Consider the following 25,577-nt stretch of genomic DNA (forward strand, 5'->3'; position numbering starts at 1 on the left):
GGCATCTCAGTCAAGAGATGTCCCAGATCTCAGTCGAGGGCACTTATTACCAAATTATTCTGCCATCTTATATTCAAGTCCTTCCAAAGCCTTTCTTGTTGTGGGAGGGGGAGAATCTCATTTTTTAAATTTTATTTTAATTATTTTATGTATATAAGGTGTACATCATGATGGATTTTTAAAATACATTTAATTGTGTATATTTAAGGTATGCATCATGATGTTAAAATATATATATATATAGTAAAATGGTTAATATAGTGAAGCAAATTAACGTACCCATGTTTTCTGCGTGGGGCTGAAGTATCTACAATCAACTCATTTAGCAAAAATCCTGAATACAAGACACTATTTGTATTGGCGGTCCTCATGTTTTACATTAGATCTTTAGACTTATACACCCTCTTTATCTGCTACTTTGTAACCCTTGACCTACTTCTCCCCAATTCCTTCCTGCCACACTGCCCCTGGTAACCACTGTGTAATTCTCTATTTCTGTATATTTGAATTTGTTTAAAAGATTTTTACATATGAGTGAGATTATGCAATATTTTTCCTTCTGCATCTGACATATTTTCCTTAGCGTAATGTCTTGCAATTCCATCCATGTTGTGGCAAATGGCAGGATATCCTTTTTTGAAGCTGAAGGATATTCCTTTGTACGTGTATATCACAGTTTCTTTACCCTTTGTCTGCCAATGAACATTTACGTTGTTTCTTTTCTTAGATATTGAGAATAATGCTGGAATGGACATGGCAGTGAAGATATCCCTATGAGTGCTGATTTCCTTTCCTTTGGATGCATACCCAGAGGAGGAACTGCTGCATCTTATGGTACTTCTAACTTTAATTTCTTTAGGAACCTCCATTTGCTGGTGTCAGGTGATAACTCACAATGGTTTTGATTTGCATTTCCCTGATGATTAGTGACATTGAGCATCTTTTCATTAACTTGTGGGTCATTTTTATGTCTTCTTTAGAGAAATAACTATTCAGATAATTTGCCCATTTTTTAATTGGGTTATATGTTTTTTGCTATTGAGCTGTGTGAACTTTTTATAAATTTTGGATATTAAACCTTATCAGATATATGTCTTGCAATTATTTTTCCAATCTATAGGTTACTTTATCATTTTGTTGATTGTTTTCTTTGCTGTGCAGAAGCTTTTCAGTTTGACATATTCCCATTTATTTATTTTTGTTTTTGTAGCCTTTTGGTGTTCTCCTATGTTTTCTCCTTGGGGTTTTATGGTTTCAGATTTTACATTTAGGTCTTGTATCTATTTTGAGTTGATTTTTTTGTGTGGTACAAGGGCCCGGTTTTATTCTTTTGCACATGCAAATCCAGTTTCCCCAGCATCATTTATTGAAGAGATTATTCTTTTCCCATTTTGTCTTCTTAGTGCCCTTGTCAAAAATTAGTTTACGGTATATATATATTTTGATTTATTTTGGGGCACTCTCTTTTGTTCCACTGGTCTGTGGTCTGATTTTATGCCAGTATCATAGTGTTTTGATTGTTATAGCTTTGCAATCTAATTTAACTCAGGAAGTGTGATAACTCCAATGTCATTTTCCTTTCTCAAAATTTTATTATTTAGTTTTTTATGGTTCCATACAAATTTCAGGATTTTTTTTATTTCTGTGAAGAATGCCATCGGGATTTTGATAAGGATGCCATTGAATCTGCATATTCCTTTGGGTAATATGGACATTCTAACAACATCAAGTTTCCAGATCCATGAATATGGGTTATCTTTCCATGTATTTGTGTCTTCTTCTATTTATTTTATCAATGTTTTGTAATTTTCAGTGTACATGTCTTTTACTTCCATGGTTAAACTTATTCCTAACTATATTTTTGATGCTTTCATAAATACAATTGTTGCCTTGATTTCTTTTTCACCTAGGTTGTTATTTGTGCACATAAATGCAACTGATTTTGTATCCTTTAACTTTACCAAGTTTGTTTTTTAGTTCTAATTTTTTTTTTTTTTTGGTGGAGTCTTTGGGGTTTACTAAATATGGGATCATGCCATCTATAGAGATAATTTGAGTTTTTTCTTTCTGATTTAAATCTTTTATTTCTTTTTCTTGTCTAATTGCTCTTGCTAGTATTTCCAGTACCACACTGAATAGAAGCAGCAAGAGTGGGCATCCTTGCCTTGTACCAGATCTTACCGGAAAAGCTTTAATTTTTTTCCCATTGACTATGATGTTAACTGTGGCTTTTTCACAGCCTTTTTTATGATGATGAACTTTCCATTTATATCTAAACTATTGAGAGTTTAAATCAAGAAACAATGTTGAACTTTGTTGAATGCTTTATCTGCATCAATTGAGATGATCATGTGATTTTTATCTTTCAGTCTGTTAATGTGTCACATTGATTAATTAGTACGTGTTAAATGAGAGTCCATTTCAGTGATAAATTTCACTTGATCGTGATGTATAATATTGTGACGTGTTTGAATTTGCTAATATTTTATTGTGTATTTTTCATCAATATTTTCAGTGATACTGGCCTGTAGTTTTCTTTTCTTATAGTATCTGTCTAGCTTAGGTATCAGGGTGATCCTCGACTCATAAAATGTGTTAGGAAGTGTTCCCTCTAGGTCTATTTTTTGGAAGAATTTAGGAAATGTTGGTATTAATTTGCCATTGAATGTTGGATGGAATTTAGTTGCAAAGCCATTTGATTCTGGGCTTTTTGTTGTTGTTGTTGTACTTGTTATGAAAATTTTAATCACTACTCTGATCTTTTTATTTGTTATTGGTCTGTGTAGGCTTTTTATTTCTTCCTGATTCAATTTTGGGAGGTTAAATTTTTCTTGGAGTTTGTCTATTTCTCTTAGGTTATCCAATTTGTTGGCATAAAATTGTTCACAATAGTCCCTTATGATCCTTTTTATTTCTGAGTCATCTTTTGTAATGTCCTTACTTTTATTTCTGGTTTTATTTATTTGAGGCTTTTCTCTCTCTCTTTTTTTTTTTTTTTAGTTTACCTCAGGGTCTGTCGATTTTGTTTGTTTGTTTTTAAACTAATTCTTACATTTATTGATTTCTTCTATGGTTTTTTACTCTATTTTGATTTATTTCTGTTCTGATCTTTGTTATTCCCTTCCTTCTTGTAACTTTGGGCTTGCTTTGTTCATTTTTTAGCTCCTTGAGGTGTAATGTTAGGCTATTTATTTGGAGTTGTCTTCTCTTTTAATGTAGGTATTTATTGATCAGTACTCTTAAGAATCTTAACTTTGCTGGTGCATACATGAACTTAACATGGGTGGTAAATTTATCTAGAACCATATGCACCTAAATACATATACAGACACACAGATAAGTATAAGTAACACCGGAGAAATCTGAACAAAATCAGTGAATTGTATCCATGTCAATATTCTGGTGTGATATACTAAAATGGTTATTGTTGGGGGAAGGTGAGTTAAATGTATCTAGGATTTCCCTGTATTATTGTTTATAACTGCATGCAAATCAACAGTTATCTCAATAATAAATTCAATTAAAAAACCAAAATTTTATGCATATATCAATAAGACATGCTTAAGAGAAGACTTGTAAATTTGCCTTTGCAGAAGGAGGGAAAGGTGGCAAGTGATTCCCACTTCTCTTGGAAAGGCCCATAGTTAGCCCATATTCTCTGAGTCCACATGCAGTGTGCATATTCACATCCCAATAATGCCGATTGATAAATGACACACAGTTTTTATACTTTTTACTCAGGACTTTTACAAGGATAAGCTTAGCTGAGTTGTACAATAACATTGTAAATTAAGCTATTTGAACTTTATTTTACAAGAAAGCAAAAGTGTTGCAAAATGCCTTGCTAAATGCCCACAGATGGTGAATGATAGGGAGTTAAACATAGCTGTTTGCTTCAAGTCCAGAGTTCCAAGCTGCTTGTACTGTCTCAGCCCCATTCTTTTTTTTTTTTTTTTTTTTTTTTTTGAGGCAGAGTCTTGCTCTGTCGCCCAGGCTGGAGTGCAGTGGTGCAATCTTGGCTCACTGCAACCTCCATCTCCCGGGTTCAAGCAATTCTCCTGCCTCAGCCTCCTGGGTAGCTGGGATTACAGGCATGTCCACCATGCCTGGCTAATTTTTGTATTTTTAGTAGAGAGGGGGTTTCACCATGTTGGGCAGGCTGGTCTCAAACTCCTGACCTCATGATCTGCCCTCTTTGGCCTCACAAAGTGCTGGGCCACACCCAGCCCAGCCCCATTCTTAACAAGAGATCCTATCACCCAGATTCAAAGGCTCTGTGGGAAACAAGGATACCATTTACAGTACTGGTGAAAATACAGAATGTTTCTCTTTCTTAAGCCTTGTGTAGTCACCACCCCCGCATTCATGCCTGCCACCAGCCTTGGTTGTTGATGATGCCATGAACACTGGGCTCAGGTCATAGAGCTGTGCGGGCTCTAAGCAATGCCCACTTGTGAGATGGGGCTTATCAGCTGCAGAGACCTCCTTGTCCAGGTTTGGAAAATTGCAAGGGTCAGAGTGCAACTGAACTTTTTCTTTTTGCAGTTTGCACCTGTGGGTCCTAGTGCTACCTCTGGAGTTAGCACTTCTTTCCTATGCCAGTTCTCCCAGGGTCTGCTGGCAGCATGCTGGAAGTGGCTGGTGCTGTGGGGCAGCTGAGGGCAGAGGACCAGGGGAGCCACTCCTCCTGGTACACTGGGAGATGGAGGTGACAGCCTGAGCTATATGGGTTCCCTTAGCAGCTGACACATTCTCGTCTCAACCCAACAAGGATGAAAGATCTACCTTTGGGGAAAGGTGATGGAATCATGGAAATGATGTTCCAGGAATCCAGTTTCTTCATATTTGAGAAAATGACTTACATGTGCAAAAATCTCTATGCTGGAAATAATACAGCTTTATACAATATAGCACTCTGATTTGAAGAACGTTGCCCTGCATTCTCTTGTATGAACCTGCCCACAGTCATGTGACACGAGTCAGGCAGCACTCTTGGCATTTAGAACTTGGCAGAGATAAAAATGAGGCTCCACACCTAATGCTTTCCTTCAGTACTGGATTCAGCCCCTTCACTTAATTTCTTCTGCCAAAACACCACTGTATTTTCAGCCTCCCAGGTACGGGGACGAATTTAAGGCTGCCTGCCCAGTAGACAGTTTAGTGTGGGGTAAATAGCACCATTCTAGCTTCATGGCTTCCCTGAGCCCCTCCAGCTCTGCCCCCCAGCTGGCGTTTGTCATTCCAGCCTCGCCGTTTCCCTTCGTCCCCTCTTTAGCACTTGTTCTCTTGGTCCTCATCCTTCTTCCAGGAGGGCATGTCCTGGGTCCCTGTGCCTAGGATCTGCTTCCCTTTCCTGCACTGCCCTTTCTCCTGGCTCTTCTTTTCTGTCGCCCTCCCCCTCCTACCAGCTTGTTCCTTGCCTTGGACACAGACATTGAGGGGTCCAGCGAAGAGCGCCTTTGCTGCAGCCCAGTGTGTCCAGATCTTCCCGCACCTGTGCCGCCTGGCGCTGCTGAGGCAGGGACTCCCGTCTCCCCAGGAGCTACCTGGAGGAGGCTCAGAATCCATCCTAAGGAGTTTGATGACGTATGTGCCAGATCGTGTAGAAGGGTCCAGGTATGCCCCACCATGTGGACCGTAACACAGACACGCGGGATGGATGGACGCGTCCCCCGTTGGAAGTGTCCAGAGAGTGCCGAGGGCAGGCTCTCCATCCTCTCTGGGAGCATAGCCAGCGCCACACACACAGGCCAGGTCTCAGCTCAGCCTGGGAGTGCCCGGTTCTTTTTACTTCTCTGTCTGCCTCCCTTTCAGAGTGTAGCAGTTCGTCTCCTTCCTTCTTCACCTCTTCCAATCTGTCCCAAACACCAGCTTCCCCAGGGATTCACGTCCCAAATCCTTAACCACCACGTGGGACAAGCATCAACCCCGACACTAATCAAGCAGAATCAGTACCAACCAGGACCCCAGAGGTCCCTCCAGGACCTCGGGGAGTAGGGCTGGGTCGGGGGTGTCTTGAGGAAAGCCAGGATGACCCGAGGCCCTGGGGGAATCTCAGTCTTGTAAAAAAGCGGCTTGGCCACAGTTGTGGTTACCACTCAGGTCTCTTATCAGCGCTCTCATCATGCCTCCATACTTTCCTTCTTCGGCGAGTCTCCAGCAAGGGTTTTCTAGGCCCCTTTGCCCATTTCCCATCCACTCGGCCTCAGGACAGTCCGTAGCGGCCACCAGAGGGCGTCCCTCTCCCGCAGCTCCGCATCCCCGCACAGCTGAAGTCCAGCCAAGCCCTGGGCTTGGAAGACCCTTCTGCTTTCTAACCTGACAGAGGGGCGTGGAGGTGGGGGGGCCCTCAGAGCTGCAGAATGGACAAAAACTCAAAAAGGGAGTGAATTTCGCCATGAGGTCCGGGTTCCTGGGGCTTCCCTGTTGTTCTGTTTATTTTACCTGAACCCTCGTATACCATCTCTTCGAGAAAATATTCTCAAATATTGAATCATGTAGGACTTTTTTTTTCTTTTAAAGGATTTGATATGTTCATGGGTTAATTTGGGCAGAGATACCTCCATCTCCAATCCCCTTCTGTCAATAACAGCTCTAGTTACCATGAGAACTTTTGGGCTTTTCTTAAACAGCCCATTCTCCTGTTCAATCTTTTTGGTAATCAAAATAGCCTCCAAAGGGAATTCTTTTAAAATCCCGTCAGATCCTTCGTCACTTTTGTTGTCACCATAGAAATAGTAAACACATAAACAACACTCCAAAGGCACAAGATTTATCAAAAATGAGATATCAGAAATATAAAAATTCAGTGGCTCTTGGTCAGCTGGTGTTGGAAGACCCGTGGCTTACAGAAGTGAGAAGGGACCTCTGAAATTCTGCACAGTTGTTGAAAAGCGAGATGCAAAATCTGTACCTAAGACTGGTGCATGAGAGACTCACGTTCCTCCGTTTCGAATCTGGTTAACTTGCTATGATTGAGAAGCTCGCTCACAAATCCTCACCCTCTCATTCCTATCCTTTCTGGATTGAGTGAAAGATTTTCAGGTTGTGAAGGCTGAAGAAAATGGCTGCTGACTTCACAACCTGTTTCAGCCGAATTGCAAAGCCCCAAAGGGTCAGCAAAATTCTTGCTGGGCTTCATCAGACATTACATTTCACAGGGGGATGGGAGGAGTGTGCTCTTCTGTCTAAAGAAATGTGGACCTCCAGCCTCACTTGCACTGTGATTCTTGAAAAACATTTATTTCCTCACTCACGGTTCAGTGTTCAGCAACCTGGGAAGTTTGCCCTGCTACTATTCTACAAGGTCACAGGTATACTTTGCAAGGTTCTGCCTCTCTTTCTCTCGGAGAGCTTATTCTCTCCTGTGGCCTAAACCTCACCTCTGTCTGCACATGACACTCAAATCAATTTTTTTTCTGCTTTATGCTTGTCTCTCCAGAGCTGTTTCAATGACTGTATTCGGAGTCTCTGCTTGCAGTGTGCTCTGCATGAGAACAGGCGCCAAGCCTGCCTATAATTGGAAGATCTGCCTGAATTTCCATAGTGAACGTCTACACTGCCTCCCAGCCCATTCATTCCCTTCATAATTTCATTCCAGTAGTTTTCTAAAGTGTGGCCACTATGGTGTTGATTATGGCAACCCAGCATCCACACAGGACAACAGGGGGCCCAGGACCAGTCCTGGCTGCTGCTTATATTTTGGCCCCAGGGATCCATCTGATTTTGTCATTGAAGTGCTGGCACATCCGTCCCCACTGATGTTTGTCAGATGATTTCCCAGCTCAGATTGGAATCTCGAAGGTAATTTTCACAAAATTGGAAACAGCTCCTCTGATATGTCCCTGAAAACAGTTTTTGTTGCCCATGTGGAGGGTGTGACAGGACATCACTAGGAAGATGGACGGACCCAGCCTGCAACATCCCCTTTCCACTGCCAAAGCTGTTAGCAATCCAGACAGGCTGTCACCTTGAGGTTCAAAGATCATCTTACCCCCAAACACTCTGACGACCTCTCTCCCTGCGTGCCTTGATGCAGGTGCTGAGTCTTACAGCAGAGCAGCGCCAGGCCCTGTGCTGAAGCCTGCCTGCCAGCAGGATTTGCTCCTTCCAGTAACAGGCAGTGATTGAGTCCTCCCTGTATCGCAGGCATCAGGGGAGGAGTGGCAGTTCCAGCTGTCTATGAGCCAGACACCGTCTCTCTGTCTTCAGCCCAGCTGGATATGGAGAACATTCAACAAATAATTGCACATGTAATTAATAATTACATTTGTGATAAATACCAGCAAGGAGAAGGATGTGTTGTCATAGAATATGCAACAAGATGGTCTCTGGGACTGGATGGGGGTGGGGAATCAAGAAAGGGTATCTTGATGGATGGGCTCAGAGGGGCTTGCAGGAGAGGGACACCAGTGTTCAGGGCCATTTGGCGGCAATGCAGGATTGGCTGGAGCTGCGGTACTTGTGCTCACCTTGCCAGCTACCATTTCACATCCTGCAGAGGAGGCAGGGGGCAGCCGCAGAGATGGTTTTTCACAAGACAGCAAGGAGATTAAGATGGTGGATAGGAGGCAGGACTAGCTTAACGCTCCCACTTGGATGGACAGAGCAGTGTGTGGAGACTCACATTGTGAACTTTTGCTCCAGGAAGTACCACAGGAATCTACCAAGAAAGTCAAGAGAATCCACAGACCCTTTGAAGGAACTGGATCCCTGCTGCAGGCTCCCTGAGATGCCAAAAAACTATGAGTCTGCTTATTTTCTCAGTGGGGAGGCTGGTGGTCTAGGGCAAGTTCTCAGCCCTGGTCACCAGCTGCCTGGAGGTAGACTCAGTGCTGTTGCCAGGGCACAGTGGAAGTGATACTGGCCTTTAGGACTGCCAGCTACATGGCAGCGGGGTGAGGCCTATGATTGCCGGCTTTCCCCCACTTGCCTGGCAACCTGTGTGATGCAGCAGAGACAGCCATAATCTCCCTGGAAATATAACTCCATTGGCCTGGGATCCACACCCCCACAGCAGCCACAGCAAGCCTTGCCCCAGGAAAGTCTGAGCTCAGACATGCCTATCCCTGACTACCCCACCTGGTAGTCTTTCTCTACCTGCCCTGGTAGCTGAAGAAAAAGGCCATAGTCTCTTGGGAGCTCTATGGCCCTGCCTAACACCTGAGAAACCTGAATGCTTAACCAGGTGTCCCTAGGGCAAGTTTGCATCCTCCCTATAGTACCGCACCACATGCACTCTTGAAAGCACCACCTCCTGGCTGGAGGCCAACCAACACAAAACCAGCACAAAGCCAGCACACTAAACAAAAATACAACTAAGGACCCTCACAGAGTCCACTTCACTCCCCTGTTGCCTCCACCAGAGCAGGTGTTGGTATCCACAGCTGAAGACCTGAAGACAGATCACATCATAGGACTCTTTGCAGACACTCTCCAATGCCAGCCTGAGCCTGGTAGCTCTGCTGAGTGGCTACACCCAGAAGAGCAAAAAATAATCACAGCAGTTCGGCTCTCAGGAAGCCCCATCCCTACGGGAAGGAGGAGAAAACCACATAAAGGGAGCACCCTGTGGGAAAAAAGAATCTGAACAGCAGCCCTTGAGTCCCAGATCTTCCCTCTGACATAGTCTACCCAAATGAGAAGGAACCGGAAAAACAATTCTGGTAATATGACAAAACAAGCTTCTCTAACACCCCCAAAAAGTCACACCAGTTTAACAGCAATGGATATAAACCAAGATGAAATCACTGAATTGCCAGATAAAGAATCAGAAAGTTGATTATTAAACTATCAAGGAGACACCAGAGAAAGGTGAAGTCCAACTTAAAGAAATCAAAAACAAGATATAGGACATAAGAGGAAAAATCTCCAGTGAAATAGATAGCATAAATAAAAAACAGTCACAACTTCTGGAAATCAAGGACACACTTAGAGAAATGCAAAATGCACTGGAAAATCTCAGCAATAGAACTGAACAAGTAGAAGAAAGAACTTCAGAGCTCAAAGACGAGGTTTTCGAATTAACCCAATCCATCACAGACAAAGAATAAAGACATTTTTAAAAATGAGCAAAGCTGCCAAGAAGTTTGGGACTATGTTAAGTGTCCAAACCTACGAATAATTGGTGTATCCGAGGAAGAAGAGAAATCTAAAAGTCTGTAAAATATGTTTGAGGGAATAATTGAGAAAAACTTTCATGGCCTTGCTAGAGATCTAGACATCCAAATACAAGAAGCTCAAAGAACACCTGGTCAATTCATCACAGAAATATCATCACCTAGGCACATGGTCATCAGGTTATCAAAAGTCAAGATGAAGGAAAGAATCTCAAGAGCTGTGAGGCAAAAGCATTAGGTAACCTATAAAGGAAAACCTATCAGATTAACAGCAGATTTCTCAGCAAAAACCCTACAAGCTAGAAGGGATAGGAGTCCTATTTTTAGGCTCCTTGAACAAAACAATTATCAGCCAAGAATTTTGTATCCGGCAAAACTAAGCTTCAGAAATGAAGAAAAGATAAAGTCTTTTTCAGACGAACAAATGCTGAGAGAATCTACCACTACCAAGCTGGCACGATAAGAGCTGCTGAAAGGAAAAGGAGCTCTAAATCTTGAAACACATCCTCAAAATACACCAAAATAGAACCCCCTTAAAGCATACATTTCACAGGACCTATATATCAATAGCACAATGAAAAAAACAACGAGGCATTCAGGTTACAAATAGCATGATGAATAGAATACTACCTTTCTTCTCCATACTAACGTTGAATGTAAATGGCCTAAATGCTCCACTTACAAGATACAGAATGGGGCCAAGCGTGGTGGCTCATGCCTGTAATCCCAGCACTACGGAAGGCCGAGGCGGGCAGATCACAAGGTCAGGAGATCGAGACCATCCTGGCTAACACGGTGAAACCCTGCCTCTACTAAAAATACAAAAAAATTAGCTGGGCATGGTGGTGGGTGCCCTCAGCCTGTGGGAGGCTGAGGCAGGAGAATGGTGTGAACCCAAGAGGGAGAGGTTGCAGTGAGCTGAGATCATGCCACTGCATTCCAGCCTGGGCAACAGAGCGAGACTGTGTCTCAAAAAAAAAAAAAAAAAAAGTTATAGAATGGGCCCAGTGCAGTGGCTCACACCTGTAATCCCAGCACTTTGGGAGGCCAAGACAGGTGGGTCACCTGAGGTCAGGAGTTCAAGAACAGCCTGGCCAACATGGTGAAAACCCGTCTCTAATAAAAATACAAAAAAATTAGCCAGACGTGTTGGTGCATGCCTGTAATCTCAGCTACTCGGGAGACTGAGGCAGGAGAATTGCTGGAACCCAGGAGACGGAGGTTGCAGTGAGCCGAGATCACACCACTGCAGCTCAGCCTGGGTGACAGAGTGAGACATCATCTCAAAACAAACAAACAAACAAACAAACAAACAAAAAAGAATGGCAGAATGGATACAAATTTACCAACCAAGTTTCTGCTGTCTTCAGGAGACTCAGCTAACACATAAGCACTCACATAAACTTAAGGTAAAGGGGTGGAAAAACATATTCTGTGCAAATAGAGACCAAAAGTGAGTAGGAGTAACTATTTTTGTATCAGACAAAACAAACATTAAAGCAACAGCAGTTAAAAAAGACAGAAGGCAGTTTGTGGGGAAGAGGAGGCTTCGGGAGTACAGAGCACTGGGCAGACCTGGTGGGGGCAGGAGGGCTGGAGAGTGAGGCTTGGAAGTTTCCTAATTCCATGGGCCAGGCCCTGCCAGTGTTTATCTCTAACTTTCAAAATCTGTACTATCATTGAAGTAAAATGTACATTTACACAAAAACTAAACAAAGAAATGAAAACGAAAGTCTGCCCCATGTCAAACAAACATCTGGGACGCCTGCTCAAAGCCAGCTCTTGTTTCTGTTTCTCCTTCTATTCCTCTGGAGGATCTTCCATCCCTCATTTCTTGATTTAGATACTTTCTATTATTCCTTACCGCTTCTCTCTTTCCACTCCCTCTCAATTTTTCTTAGTTATGGTCTGATTTTTACTTCTTTAGCCTTTAAAACTTTTTTATGAGTTGTGTGAGCATATTTTTCTGGTTGCACCAATTTGACAGTCTCTCGTCTCCCTTTTATCTGAGATGAGGAAATATTTTTCCCTGTGCTTCCCTTCTGCTAGTTTCCGGAGCTGTACCTGACTTTCACATTTATGATGTTTTAACTCTTACACTCCTATTCCTTAATCCCAAGTCTTCTGGGCTTGCTCTAGATGTTGACTGAAAACTAAGAAGCAGCCTTCACAATATTAGGAGGCTTGTCACTGCAAACAGGAGTGTAGTGCGCTTGGCTGCAGATAGAAGGACCTGGGATTCCCAGATTGATACATCTAAGAAGCATATACTAAAATTCAAAGTCAAGTCAAATGAAGTCTCAAACACTTTTGTGTTTTATACCTATCCAAAGGTATAAAGCAGGGATTCGCAAGTATTTTCTGCAAAGGATCAAATAGCAGATATTTAGGCTTTGGGGCCATAGGGTGTCTGTCACAGCCACTACCCTCTGCTGTTGCAGAGTGGAAGCAGCCATAGAAACTGCAGGATAAAATAAGTGCCATGAGTTCCAACAAAACTGATTTACAAAAAGAGTCCACTGCCAAACCCTGGTCTAAAGCAGAGGATCAAAACCCCTGGAGGGCTTGCTGAAGGCAGATTGCTGGGTGCCACAGTTCCTGATTCAGCAGGTCTGGGGTGGCCTGAGGATGTGTATTTCAAACAAGTTTCCAGGAGGTGTCCATGCTGCTAGCCCATGTCATGTGCTTGTTGCTTTGCACTAAAGCATGACTCTCTTGTACATATTTGTGAGTTTCCTAGAATTCCCAACATTTTCCCTTTGTTTTAAACTTGTCCTCTGACTTATCACCAAGATTTACCACCATCGTGATGCTTTTGCTTTCACAAGTCTGCTTTCTTCTTAAATGTTTCTCCCTAGCAACATTTGCACTTGCACTCCCCTGACCTTGCACCGTGGTAGACCAATTGCTGTCTAAGTCTGCTGCTCAGTTGTCATCTGAGATAGTCCTTTATTGTCTTGAGGATGGGGCCATGTCTTCTTTTGTCTAGGATTTATATTGGTTTTACTGCAGAATATCATCAAGGATTTATCTTTTTCACTGAAGATGCACAAAGGGTAAACATTCTGAGGCCTATGATGACTGAAAATGTGTTTATTTTGGCATCAAAACTCAATATAATTTGTTTTTTTACCAGGTGTAGACTTCTAAGTTGAAAATAATTTCCTCTGTGGACTTTGAAGTTACTGCCTCATTGTATTCCAGTGTTACTGATGAGAAATCTGATGCGAGTTTGACTGTGATTTCTTTACAGATGCCCTGTTTTGTTCCTTCTCTTCTAAAACATCACAATGATGCATTTAGGGGTGGGTGATTTTTTTGTATCTCCTGATCAACCGTCAGTGACTTTTTAAGTCGAGATGCATACAGCCCCTCCTCATAGCTCTGGAAAATGTTCTCCTAATAGGCTATTCTTTGATCATTTCCTTTTTATCAGTTTCTATATTTTCTCTTTATGTCACTCTTTGGACCTCCTGGATTTAAATGCTCTTATTAAACTTTTTTCTCATATCTCTCTTCATGTTTTCTCTTTTTATGTACATGCTGAGAGTTGTCCTTCAAGTTTTCTTTCAGACATCATATCTTTATTGTAATGATTATATTTCTAATATTTAAGAATATTTTATTTTCTGATTTCCTCTTTTTCATTGCCATATGCCCTTGTTTAACGGGTGCAATATTGTCCAGCTTCTCTTTAAGATACAAGTTAGAATATTTTAAAAGTGTACTACATTTGATGAATTTTTGCCATCTTTCTCCTGAGTCAATTATTCTGTTTATGCATCTTGGCCTATTATGAATAGAATGTTTGTGTCTCCCCCAAATCCACAGGTTTAAGCCATAATGCCCGGTGTGGCTATATTTGGAGGTGGGGGGGTCTATAAAGAACTAAAGTTGATAAGATCTTAAGGGTGGGGCTCTGATCTGAAGGGATTCGTGTTCTTATAAGAAGATACACCCCAACGCTCTCTCACGGCATCTCTCTGTCTCTTTGCATGCAAGCCCCAAGGAAAGACCATGTGAGGACACTTGGAGAAGGTGGCTGTCTGCAAGCCAGGAAAACAGCCCTCACCAGCAACATGTTGAGAGAAGCAGTCACACACACGTAGTCTTTTGACCTCTGTACAGTTGCATAGGAGTGTGCCTTGGGTTAGGAACATTTTATTACAAAGAGATAAAGAGCTTCCACAGCCTGTGCTGGCCATTATCCTTTGTGGGGAACCTCTTACTCTGTTCTGGACTGGAGGCATACTTCTTCTTTCTACTAAAGCATGTGCATCATACGGCACCTGAATGACCCCACTGCTGGGAACAGGGGTCTTTGTCTATAGCATGAGTGTGCAGGACATCTCCCTGTGCTGGCTGTGGGGTGAGACCCACTGGCCATGAGGGATCAACAGTCGGCACTGAAGCTGCTCTTGCTCTGTCTTCTCTATGTGCATAAAGCATTTTTCCATCCAGTGCCTGCATGAGTCATGCCTGAAAATCATGCGGTGGGTTGACGTCCTGGGATTACTGCTCCTGGAGGCAGGCATTGATATGCTTTCTGTTCTCCACTGCGCAGTGAGACTCTGCTGCTGGAGGTGGTCACAGGTGTCACTTGCTTGACTTAGACTTCCAGCCTCCAGAAACTTAATCTTGAACTTGCATCCTCCGTCACTGTGAGAAAAAATTTCTGTTGTTTGAAGCACTCAATCTATGACAGTTTGTGATGTCAGCCTGAGCAGACTAAGACGTGACCCCTCTTTTGTATGTAATTAGGTTTATTTAATATTGCATGGACTTTGTTGATCCTCAGGTTTATTCCCCTACCCCCGGATGACAGACTGCAGACTGCTGCCCCCATACAAACATGAGGGTAGCTTTATTTGTAAGAGCTGACATCCACATAGGGAGCCCTAACACTCCCTCTGCAGTTCAGTCAGTGACAATTATGTTGACTGTCAGTGAATGTCCAAGTCGGTGTGTGTTCAAGGGGCAGCCAGCTGACATTTAACTGCAATGTGGATGTGGCAGCACATCCTGCCAGTGTGGCAGAGGGGGGACCCTGGCCTCAGCATGGGAATGTTCCCTGGAAGGCTCAGTCCTTTCATCATTCAGGTTATCATGGCGTCATCATTCGTGTAATGTGCTGTGAGGCCATGTGGCCCTCACTCATATATACCTGACAAGTGACACAAATTCACTCTTTGTTTTATTATAGAATTGTTTTCACTTAATACAAAGTGGAAAACTTATAGAAAGCACAAGCATATTTCTGCATGTTCTCAGTGTCTTTGGGCCATAGTTTCTGCAGAATATTTTGGAATTGGTTCACTTGGAGCATGATGCCAGAGCAGCAGTTTCCTAACAGATATCTCAGGATTGGCGAGGCACCTCTCCTATCAGAGAAAGAGCACTGGACACTGTTAGAGGCAGCAAGACAGATTTCACTCAGACTACTGCAGTAGGGCAGAGAGGCTCCAGTATGAATCAGTTTAATTCCAAATAAGACAAAGGTGACTGGGGTTTTCAAAGGGAGACCTGATAGGGCACACAATGAGATTATGGGAAGCAAAAAAAGGGGGACCAGAAAAGAGACTGGGGGCTATAAGTAGGAAGCTACAGAGTGGAGTTGCAGAGGATTACTAAAAATGGTTTGGCCTTGTGGGTTGGGACAATTTACATCTGGCAGTTCAGCAGCATTGCATTTTCTTGAGCAAGGACTCACACAAGGGCTGTGTCACCTTTAGGCACACGGCTAGTGCAGGTAGAAGCCAGGCTGAAGTGTGGCCAAGGCTCTCAGCACTGCATTTGGGCAAGTCCTTTGGGTCATTTGGGAGTTCACAGTTCACACCCCAACCCAAACAAAACATTTGGAAACAAAAACATTTGGAAATCACTCAAGGTCTGTCTTCCCACTTTCCCATCTGTGGACATATAGGAAGTTCTGCATGAAAGAAACTTTGTTTTCAGTCGTGCAACATTTCTCAAACATTCTTGGTATCCTACACGAAATCTATTTATATCCAACATAACTAATGTTCTGAGGAACCCACTTTATGAAACAGGATTTTGTACTGCTATTAGTGGTGAGTCACAATAAGAAGGGAAATATACCCAAGCTCACATTGTGAGAGGTCATACAGAGATGGGTCCAAATAGAATCAGGTGTTGAAAGGCATAGAGATGTCCCTAGAAACTGGAGGAGACCACCCAGTTGTTCTAAAGCCAGGAGAAGAATCTAACATTGGCCTGGAAGCTAAAGCCTACCTATGGGTACAAATTGGACAGAGGATACTTTGCTGGACAGTGAGAAATTCAGCTGTGGAGCACCATGTTGGCAGTGAGCTCTGCCCCCAGGCACGCTGCATAGGCAGCACCAGGACTGAGGACATCTGAGGCTGAGAACGGATGTAAGAACCATCTTGGGTGTTGTGAGATGAATTGCATCCCCGCCAAATTCAGACGTTGAAGTTCTAACCACCCCTTTGGTGCCTCAAAATTCAGAATGTGACTGGATTTGGAGCTAGAGTGTTTAAAAAGGCAATTAAGGTTAAAGGAGGCCATATGCCTGGGTCCTAATTCAATATGACTTCCGTCCTTAAAAGAAGAGGAGATTAGGATGCAGTCCTGCACAAAGGGAAGAGCAGGCAGAGACAAAGGAAGATAGCAGCCATCTACACATCAAAGAGACAGGCCTCAGGAGAAAGCAACTCTGCTGACACCTTGATCTTAGACTTCTAGCCTCTAGACTTGTGAGAAAATAAATTTCTGTCACTTAAACCACTCTATCTGTGGTATTTTGTTATGGCAGCCCTGACAAACTAATACACTAGGGGCACAGAGCAGGTGGGGAAGCCAGATGGGATTAAAAGAAAAAAAAACTAGTAGCCAAAGAAGACAGGTGCAAATAAGCAAGCCATGGTTAGAGTCTACAACAGTCAGCTTAACTCTAAGCCTAACCATAGCTGGCCAAGAGACACAGACCATCATGACAAGGGACTGGGGGACTGGACTTTCCAGGAGGATTGGAAAACAGGACAAAGGAGTGGGCAGGACCCAGCTCCCCTATCAGACAGGGAAGAATCAAAGACTTGTAGCCACCTTCAAAGGGAGCTCTTCAAAATTCATGCTGGAGCTGGAACCAATCTCAAGATATGAATTGAGTTGAGAGACGTGAGATATTTAAGATGCTGATCATAAAGTTATCATGTCCGAGCCTGGAGCATACAGTACTGGTGACATGAAGCAATCCCAATTGTTTTAGATGATTTAAATCTATGACAATTAGCCTTATCTCTATGTTCATCACAACATTTGGACATGACCATGGCGAAGAAATTACTGCCACTTGTACTTCATGGGCTCAAATTCAAGCTTAAGTTTTAAAACATGAAAATAAGAAGATTTTATTAATATATAAATTGTAATGTTTTCAAGGGAGAGCTATCATCACAGTCCTTTTGCAAAATGTTGTCTAGGGAAGCTCAATTTAAATGTTTCTCATTGGGCCAATGGAGACTTAACAGAAAACACATCTTGACAATAGATTTGGTTTGTTGAAATGATGACGTTTGTTGGCCAAGGACTGAGGACTCATGCTGTTCATAGCCAAGTCCTATGCTCTTCTTCAACTCTGCTACTGCCTGCTTTTCATTGTCATCCTTGGTTCTTCTTCCAGAGTACAAAGAAGAAAAGAACATAGGGCAAAAAGTGCTATTTGTGACTTTTTAGCACACATAAAGTAATTATAAGTAGGCATGAAAGCAAGGCATCCCAGAGTTTGGGAAGTTTAATAAACACACTTTAGTTAAAGTGTAGGTAAGTGGGTAAGCATGCAAAGTTAGACTTAAAAAAAAAAGACTGTGCAAAAACAAGACAAAATTGCATTTTAATTGATGATTTTGATCTACCTGAAGAAGTAATGTGTCACTTAGAAGAAAAGAGTCCAGCGTGGATTACAAGAAGACATAATCAAAGACGCACGCAAGTTGAAGGTCATTTAAGAAAACGTGTCAGTGAAGTTCCTTCCAGGCCTGTGCTTGGGGGCCATACACATTCACTAAGTGAACTTACATATAAGGCCTCTAACTAATTCCCATTGCTGTGAATCTATATGCACCATAAAACTTTTGGATTCTCATCTGACTCCCTTAAGTCAGAATAAACTTTCAGTTTTGTGGTAGATACTTTTATTATAAAATAAAGAATTATTTTGCTTCATATATTGGTTTCCTGTCTGCTTGTTATTGTGGATTTTCTTTAGTGATGGCTCTGAGCCTCTACTGAGGCACAAACAAAATCAAGTTTTGCTATGGCAAAGGAGGTGGTGACTGTGAAATGCTCTAGTGCAACTCAGGACTGCTGGGGAGGCACCGGTTTGGAGCAGGCATGCAGGCGTCCCTCTGCTGGCACCCTCTTACCTGACCTGGGCCTGCAATCCAGAACAATGCTTTTGGGAAGAAAAACTGATCTCTGGAACTGATAGGGAACCTGAAGAGTTTATGTGGTTTATTATTGTGTCTGTGCCTTGAACTCTTTTTAGCAAGTAAAATCTAATAGAGTTTAATTGAATCGAACATGAATACATTACATAGATACATTTTCTAAAGCCATAGCTGCCACAGAGAGTGATCGCTTTGATGTATCCAGGCAAAGTAAATAAAAAGCCTTTTGGAAAGGACTCACCATTCTAGACGCCACAAAGAACATGTGTAATTCATGGGAGGAGGTCAAAATATCAACATTAACAGGAGTTTGGAAGAAGTTTATTCCAACCCTAAGGATGATTTTGAGGGGTTCAAGACTTCAGTGGGAGAAGTAACTGCAGTTGTGTGAAAATAGCAAGAGAACTAGAATTAGAAGTGGAGAATTGCTGCAATCTCTTGGTAAACTTGAATGGATGAGGAGTATCTTCTTCTGAGTTACCAAAGAAAGTGATTAGTTAAGATGGAATCTACTCATGGTGAAGATATCATGAACACTGTTGAAATGACTATAAAGGATTTAAAATATTACATAAATTTAGTTAGTAAAGAAGTGGCAGGGTTTGAGAGGATTGACTTCAATTCTGAATGAAGTTCTACAGTGGATAAAATGCTATTAAAGGAAACTTGCTTAAGGAAAGAGCCCAGAGAGGGATAACTTAAGCCAGCATTTGAGTTGAGGAGACAGAATTGGGACAGAGTTGGCTCAGGGGAACCAATGTAACTAGAGTTCACGGGACAGAGTACGAGGGAAGAGACAATGAGAGAGAGAGAGAGAGGAAGAAGAAGAAGAGGCAGAGCAAAAGGAAGAGGAAGAGAAGAGAGGAAAGAAGAGAGAGACATTGAACTCTAGATATCTGCAAAGATGTTACTTGAGTCTCCAGGTTAGTATTGATAAGTGCATGTGTATGAAAATATCCAAGACCAAAGTACAGTCTAATGAAGTAGGCATGATAATTTCCAGGGATCACATGGAACTAGGGATATTTTGTTTCTATCAGCCAGGAAGGTAAACTGTTAAAATGCATGACACATTGGGTACAGTAATTGGAAATATATTGGCTCAGTAACAGAAAAAAAAATAGCCCTTGATTAAAGGTTTGATCCCAGCTAAGAAAGATTAAAAGCAAATCTAGAAAAGATCAGATTTGTTTCTAAATAACTTATCTGCATCCTAGAACAAAACCAGAAATTATTTTTAAATACAATAATGTATTAAAACATATTGAAACTCAATACATACAGAGAAACAAAGATAAGAATAAGAAGTCCAAGTGCAGTGGCTCATACCTATGATCCAAGCACTTGGGGAGGCCAAGGCACGGGATCACTTGTGGCCATGAATTTGAGACCAGTGTGGGCAACACAGCAGAACCCGGTCTTTACAAAAAATATATATATATATATATATATATATATATTTTTCTTTTTGGTAGAGGCAGGGTTTTACTGTGTTTTTTTTTTTGGTGGGGGGGAAGAAAAACTGATGTCTGGAACTGACAGGGAGCCTGAAGAGTTTATGTGGTTTACCATTTTGTCTGTGCCTTGGACTCTTTCGTAAAATCTAATTGAGTTTAATTGTATGTGTTCCCAAATAAAAGGCAGAGATTTTCAGATTGGGCAGAGAAAGTAAAACCAACATTAAAAAATTAACCTTCAGTCCCAGCTACTCCGGAGGCTAATGTGGAAGGATCACTTCAGCCCAGATGGTCAATGTTACAGTGAGCTATAATTGCACCACTGCACTGCAGCTTGGGTGACAGAGCAAGACCTCATCTCTAAAAAAAGAAAAAAGAAAAAGAAATCAGCCAGGCATGGTGGTTCATGCCTGTAATCCCAGCGCTTTGGGAGGCCGAGGCAGGCAGATCACCTGAGGTTGGGAGTTCAAGACCAGCCTGACCAACATGGAGAAACCCCGTCTCTGCTAAAAATACAAAATTAGCCAGGTGTGGTGGTGCATGCCTGTAATCCCAGCTACTTGGGAGGCTGAGGCAGGAGAATCACTTGAACCTGGGAGGCAGAGGTTGTGGTGAGCCGAGATCGCGCCATTGCACTCCCGCCTGGGCAACAAGAGTGAAACTCCATCTCAAAAAAAAAAAAAAAAAGAAAGAAAGAAAAAGAAAAACGACAGTGGAATAGTGGAAACAATAAGCCAGAAGATAGTGGAAAAAAGTCTTTCAAGCACTGAAGGAAAATCTGGCAACCTAGAATTCTGTACCCAACAAAAATAGAAAAACCAGAAATTGACTTTCTCCATAAAAGCAGATAAGAATGTGCATCTACCTAAATGAATGAAGAACACTGGAAATGGAAATGTGTGGGTTAATATTTGGGTGAATACAATGACATTTTTATATTTTGAAATCACTCTGAAAATAGATGATTATTTAAAGCAAAGCAACCATGTATTTTAATTTTAAAACAAATTCAGAAATAAAATGTGACAACAATCATGCAATAATGGGAGAGGAAAATGTAAGTATACAGTTGTAAAGCTCTTATACGAGATTTGAAGTGGTAATATTATTTGAAATCAGACTTTCATAAGTCAAGATGCACATTATAAACTAAAAGCAAATAGCCATCAGTGAAAAAATAACCAAGAAGATAAATTAAAAGTATGAAAGGTGCTCAGTTGACCCAAGTGAAGGCAGAGAAACATAAGAAAGGAGAACAAAGAACAGATGGGAGACTATATTAATATCAAGGTATATTTCAGGACAAGGGATGGTACCAAGAAAAAAGAGGGTCTTTCATAATGATTACAGGAGCAATTCATCAAAAGAATATAATAACCCTAAATGTTATGCTCCTAATAACGCAACTTCAAAATACATGAAGGAAAAAAATCTGAGAATTACAAGAAGAAACAAATTCACATTTATAGTTAGAGATCTCAGCATCCCACTGACAATAATCAGTGAGAAGTAGATAGAAAATCAGTAAAAATATAGCCAACTCAAGCAACATTACCATAATCCTGACCTAATAGACATTTATAGAGTACTCCATCGTACATATTCTTTTCAAGTGAACATACACTGTTTACCAAAATAGACTATATCATAAACCATAGAAAAATTCTCAGTAAAAAAGGACTGAAATCATCCACAATTTTTCTGACAACAACTATATTAAGTTAGAAATGAGTAACACGAAAATCTGAAAAATCTTCAAATATTTGCAAATAATAAACATGACAGCAGAAATCAATGAAATAGAATAACAATACAGAAATAAAACTAAAATCCACTTTTTAAAAAGCAGTAATAAAATTAGTTCATTTATTATCAGGAATTAAAAGGGGACATCACTACAAATCCTACAAATATTAAAAAGATGATTTTTAAAGTATTATTAACACCTTATTATGGTAAGTGTGGTAACTTAGATAAAGTGGACATATTTCTTGGAATATCCAAATTATCGAAGCTCTGAATAGCTCTATATTTTTAAAATTGCATTCGTAGTTAAAATATTTGCACAATAAAAATTTCAGATGTACCTGGCTCCACTGATTATTTCTACATTCAAGGAAGAAACAGTAACAATTCTCAAAGTTTACACGAAGAAAAAGGGTTCAAATCATTAGCTGGGTTTCTACCTCAAGAAACTGAAAAAAGGAGAGCAAAATACATTCAAAGTAAGCAAAAGAAAGGAAGTAATAAAGATAAAAGCAGGAATTTATAACACTAAAAATATAAAAACAATGGAAGAAAACGAATAAATCAAAAGCAGTTTTTTTGAAAAGAAAATAAAAAATGATAAACATCTAGCAAGTTGACAAAGATATAAAAGAGAGAAACATGTCACCAATATGAGGAACGAAACAGGAGTTATTACTGCAGATCATGTAGCCATTAAAAGAATAAGGGAATATTATGAACAACTTCACACTCACAAATTCAACAACTGAGAAGAAATGGATCAATTTCTCAAAAGTCACAAGCTATGAAACTCAGTCAAGAAGAAATAGAAAATCTGATTAGTCCTACAATCATTAAATTAATTGAATACATAATAAAAATCTCCCACAATGAGATGTTCAGGCCCTGATGGTTTTACTAGAGAATTCCATCAAACATTTAGGAGAGAATTAACACAAATTTTATGCAATCACTTGCAGAAAATAGAAGAGAAGGAAACACTACTCATTTATGAAGTTAGTATTACCCTAATACCAAAATTAAACAAAGACTACAAAAAAGCCCACAAACTATGGACCAATATCTCTCATAAACTTGGATGCAAAAACCCTGAAAAGTATTAGCAAATCAAATCCAAATGTATAGAAAGAATTACATGCTTGACCAAGTGGGATGTATTCCAGAGATATATATCTAGTTCAATATCTGAAAATCAATTAATATGATAATTATATCAATAGGCTAAAGAAAAATCATATAATCATATCGATATCCTCAGAAAAATATGACACAATCCAACACTCATTCAAAAGACACGCCTATCACTCAGGAAATTGCAGTTCTGTGCCAGGAACCAGGGACAAAAACCAAATATATTTCGCCTTGTGTATCCATAGGTTCTGCATCTGTGGATCCAACCTATCATGAATCAAAAATATTTTTAAAAAATGGAGTTTGTACTGAACATATGCAGACTTTTATCATTATTGCAAATAATACTGTATAAGTATAATAATTATTTACATAGTGTTTACATGGTACTAGGCAATATAACTAATAATAGAGATGATTTAAAGTATACGGGAGGAGGCGCATAAGTTATATGCTAATACTATGCCATTTTATATCAGGGACTTGAACATCTGGGGATTCTGATATCAGTGGGAGGTTCTGGAACTCTGCCCCATTGATATCGAGGGATAACTGTACATGAAGTTGATGCTTGAACAATGTGAGCATCAGGAGCTCCCCTCCCCCACATATATGTGGATTTTCATGCAGTCAAAAATCCACATATGACTTTTGACTCCCCAAAGCTTAACTACTAATACCCTGTTGAGTGGAAGACCTACCGATCACACAAACAGGTGAGTGAAAAATATCTTTGTACGTTGTATGTATTATGTACTGTATTCTTACAATAAAATAAGCTAGAGAAAAGAAAATGTTATTAGGAAAATCATAAGGAAGATAAAATATATTTGCTATTCATTAAGTGGAAGTGAGTCATCATAAAGGCCTTCATTCTCATTGTCTCCATGTTGAGTGAGCTGAGGAGGAAGAGGAAGGGAAGAGTTTGGTCTTGCTGTCTCGGGGTGGCAGAAGAAAATCCACGTATAAATAGATTTGCACAGTTCAAACCCATGTTGTTCAAGGGTCAATTGTATGCATATTTTATTATATAAACAATAAGGGATATTATGTAGCTACAATAATCAAGACAATGTTGTATTAGCAAATAATAGATACATAGATAGATGGAACAGGATAAAGAACCCAAAAATAAACCCACACAAATAAGCCCAACTGACTAATAAAAGAATTCATTTCAACAGAGATGATAAAGCAATTTAATGGAGGAAGGATCGTCTTTTTAACAAACGACGCTGGAACAATTTGGCATTCATAAGCCAAAAAATGAACATTGTCCTAAACATCACAGCCTACACAAAAGACTAACTCAAAGTGGATCACACACACACATGCAAAACATAAAATTAGAAAACCTTTTAAAAAAGACAAATGAAAATCTTCAGGATATATGGCTAGGCAAAAACTTCTTAGACTTGGCACAGAAATCTTGATCTAGAAAAAGAAAAAGTTGATAATAGGACCTCACCAAAACTTTCGCTCTGTGAAAGCCTATGTGAAAAGAATAAAAACCTGGGAGAAAATATTTATAAACCACATATCTAAAAAATGACTTGTATGTATAATGTATATAGAACACTTAAAACTCAATAGTTAAAAATCAATCCATGAGAAATTAGCAAAATATATTTCACTAAGTAGGATAGACAGATGAACATATGAAAAGATGTCCAATGTCATTAGCCATTAGAGAAATGCAAATTAAAATCCCAGTGAAATATCACTATACATCTATCAAAATGGCTAAAACAAACAGGCAAACAAACAGTGATGACACCAAATCCTGGCAAAAATGCCACATAACTGGATAACTCATAGATTTTTGGTGGAAATATAAAATGGGACAATAGTATGTACAGCCTCCCTGGGAAAGGTTCAGCAGAAACACTTCTTACAAAACACTTACAGTATACTTATTATACAACCCAGGAATTACACTCTTGGGCATTAATCCCAGAGAAATAAAAACTTATGTTCACAAAAAAACAGTATGTAAATGTTCACAGCAGTTTTATTTATAATAATTGAAAACTGGAAACAGCTCAAATGTCCCTCAGTGGGTGAATGGCACAACCGTGGTACCTGCATATGGAACACTCAGAAATAAAAAGGAACAAACTATTAATATGCTTAACAACTTGGTGAACTCCAGGAATTTGTGCCCACCAAAAAAAGAAAAATAAAGCCAATCTTAAGAAGTTACATGTGATATGATTCCATTAATATAGCACTCTCAAAATGACAAAATTATAGAGATGGAAGACAGATTAATGATTGCCAAGGGCTCAAGATACAGGGAGAGGCTGTGACTATGAAGGTTAGTAAAGAATTGTTGATGGGTCTGTTTGTATCTTGACTATGGAGGCGGTCACACTAATCTGTAAGTAAGGTAAAATTGCATAGAAATAAATATCCACATGCAGACAAATGAGTGCATGTAAAGCAGGTGAAATTTGAATAGAGGCAATGGATTGCATCAATGCCAGTCTCCCACTTATGATACTGTACTCTTGTCATGCAATATGTTACCAATGGGTGAAATTGGGGGAAGAGTTTATGGGATGTGATTATTTCTTAGAACTGCATATGAATCTATAATTATTGTAAAATAAAGAGTAAAAAATGTATAAATGCCTCATATACTGGCACTTAGTCTACCACTAAAATTTGGGGATGACTCAGAAGTTGTCTCC

The 25,577-nt window shown here is 40.4% G+C and overlaps 1 long non-coding RNA gene across 1 annotated transcript in view; it reads left to right on the plus strand.

Moving 5' to 3' along the window:
* Positions 1 to 731: 731 nt before the first annotated feature.
* LOC116481764 (uncharacterized) overlaps positions 732 to 25,577 on the plus strand; it is a 74,460-nt gene continuing 49,614 nt past the window's right edge. Inside the window, exon 1 of the long non-coding RNA XR_009209682.1 lies at positions 732 to 834. This is a non-coding gene — a long non-coding RNA (uncharacterized LOC116481764). The remainder of the gene's footprint in view (positions 835 to 25,577) is intronic.

The sequence above is a fragment of the Hylobates moloch genome, unplaced genomic scaffold (genome assembly GCF_009828535.3).
Source record: "Hylobates moloch isolate HMO894 unplaced genomic scaffold, HMol_V3 SCAFFOLD_14, whole genome shotgun sequence".
Taxonomy (NCBI): Eukaryota; Metazoa; Chordata; class Mammalia; order Primates; family Hylobatidae; genus Hylobates; species Hylobates moloch.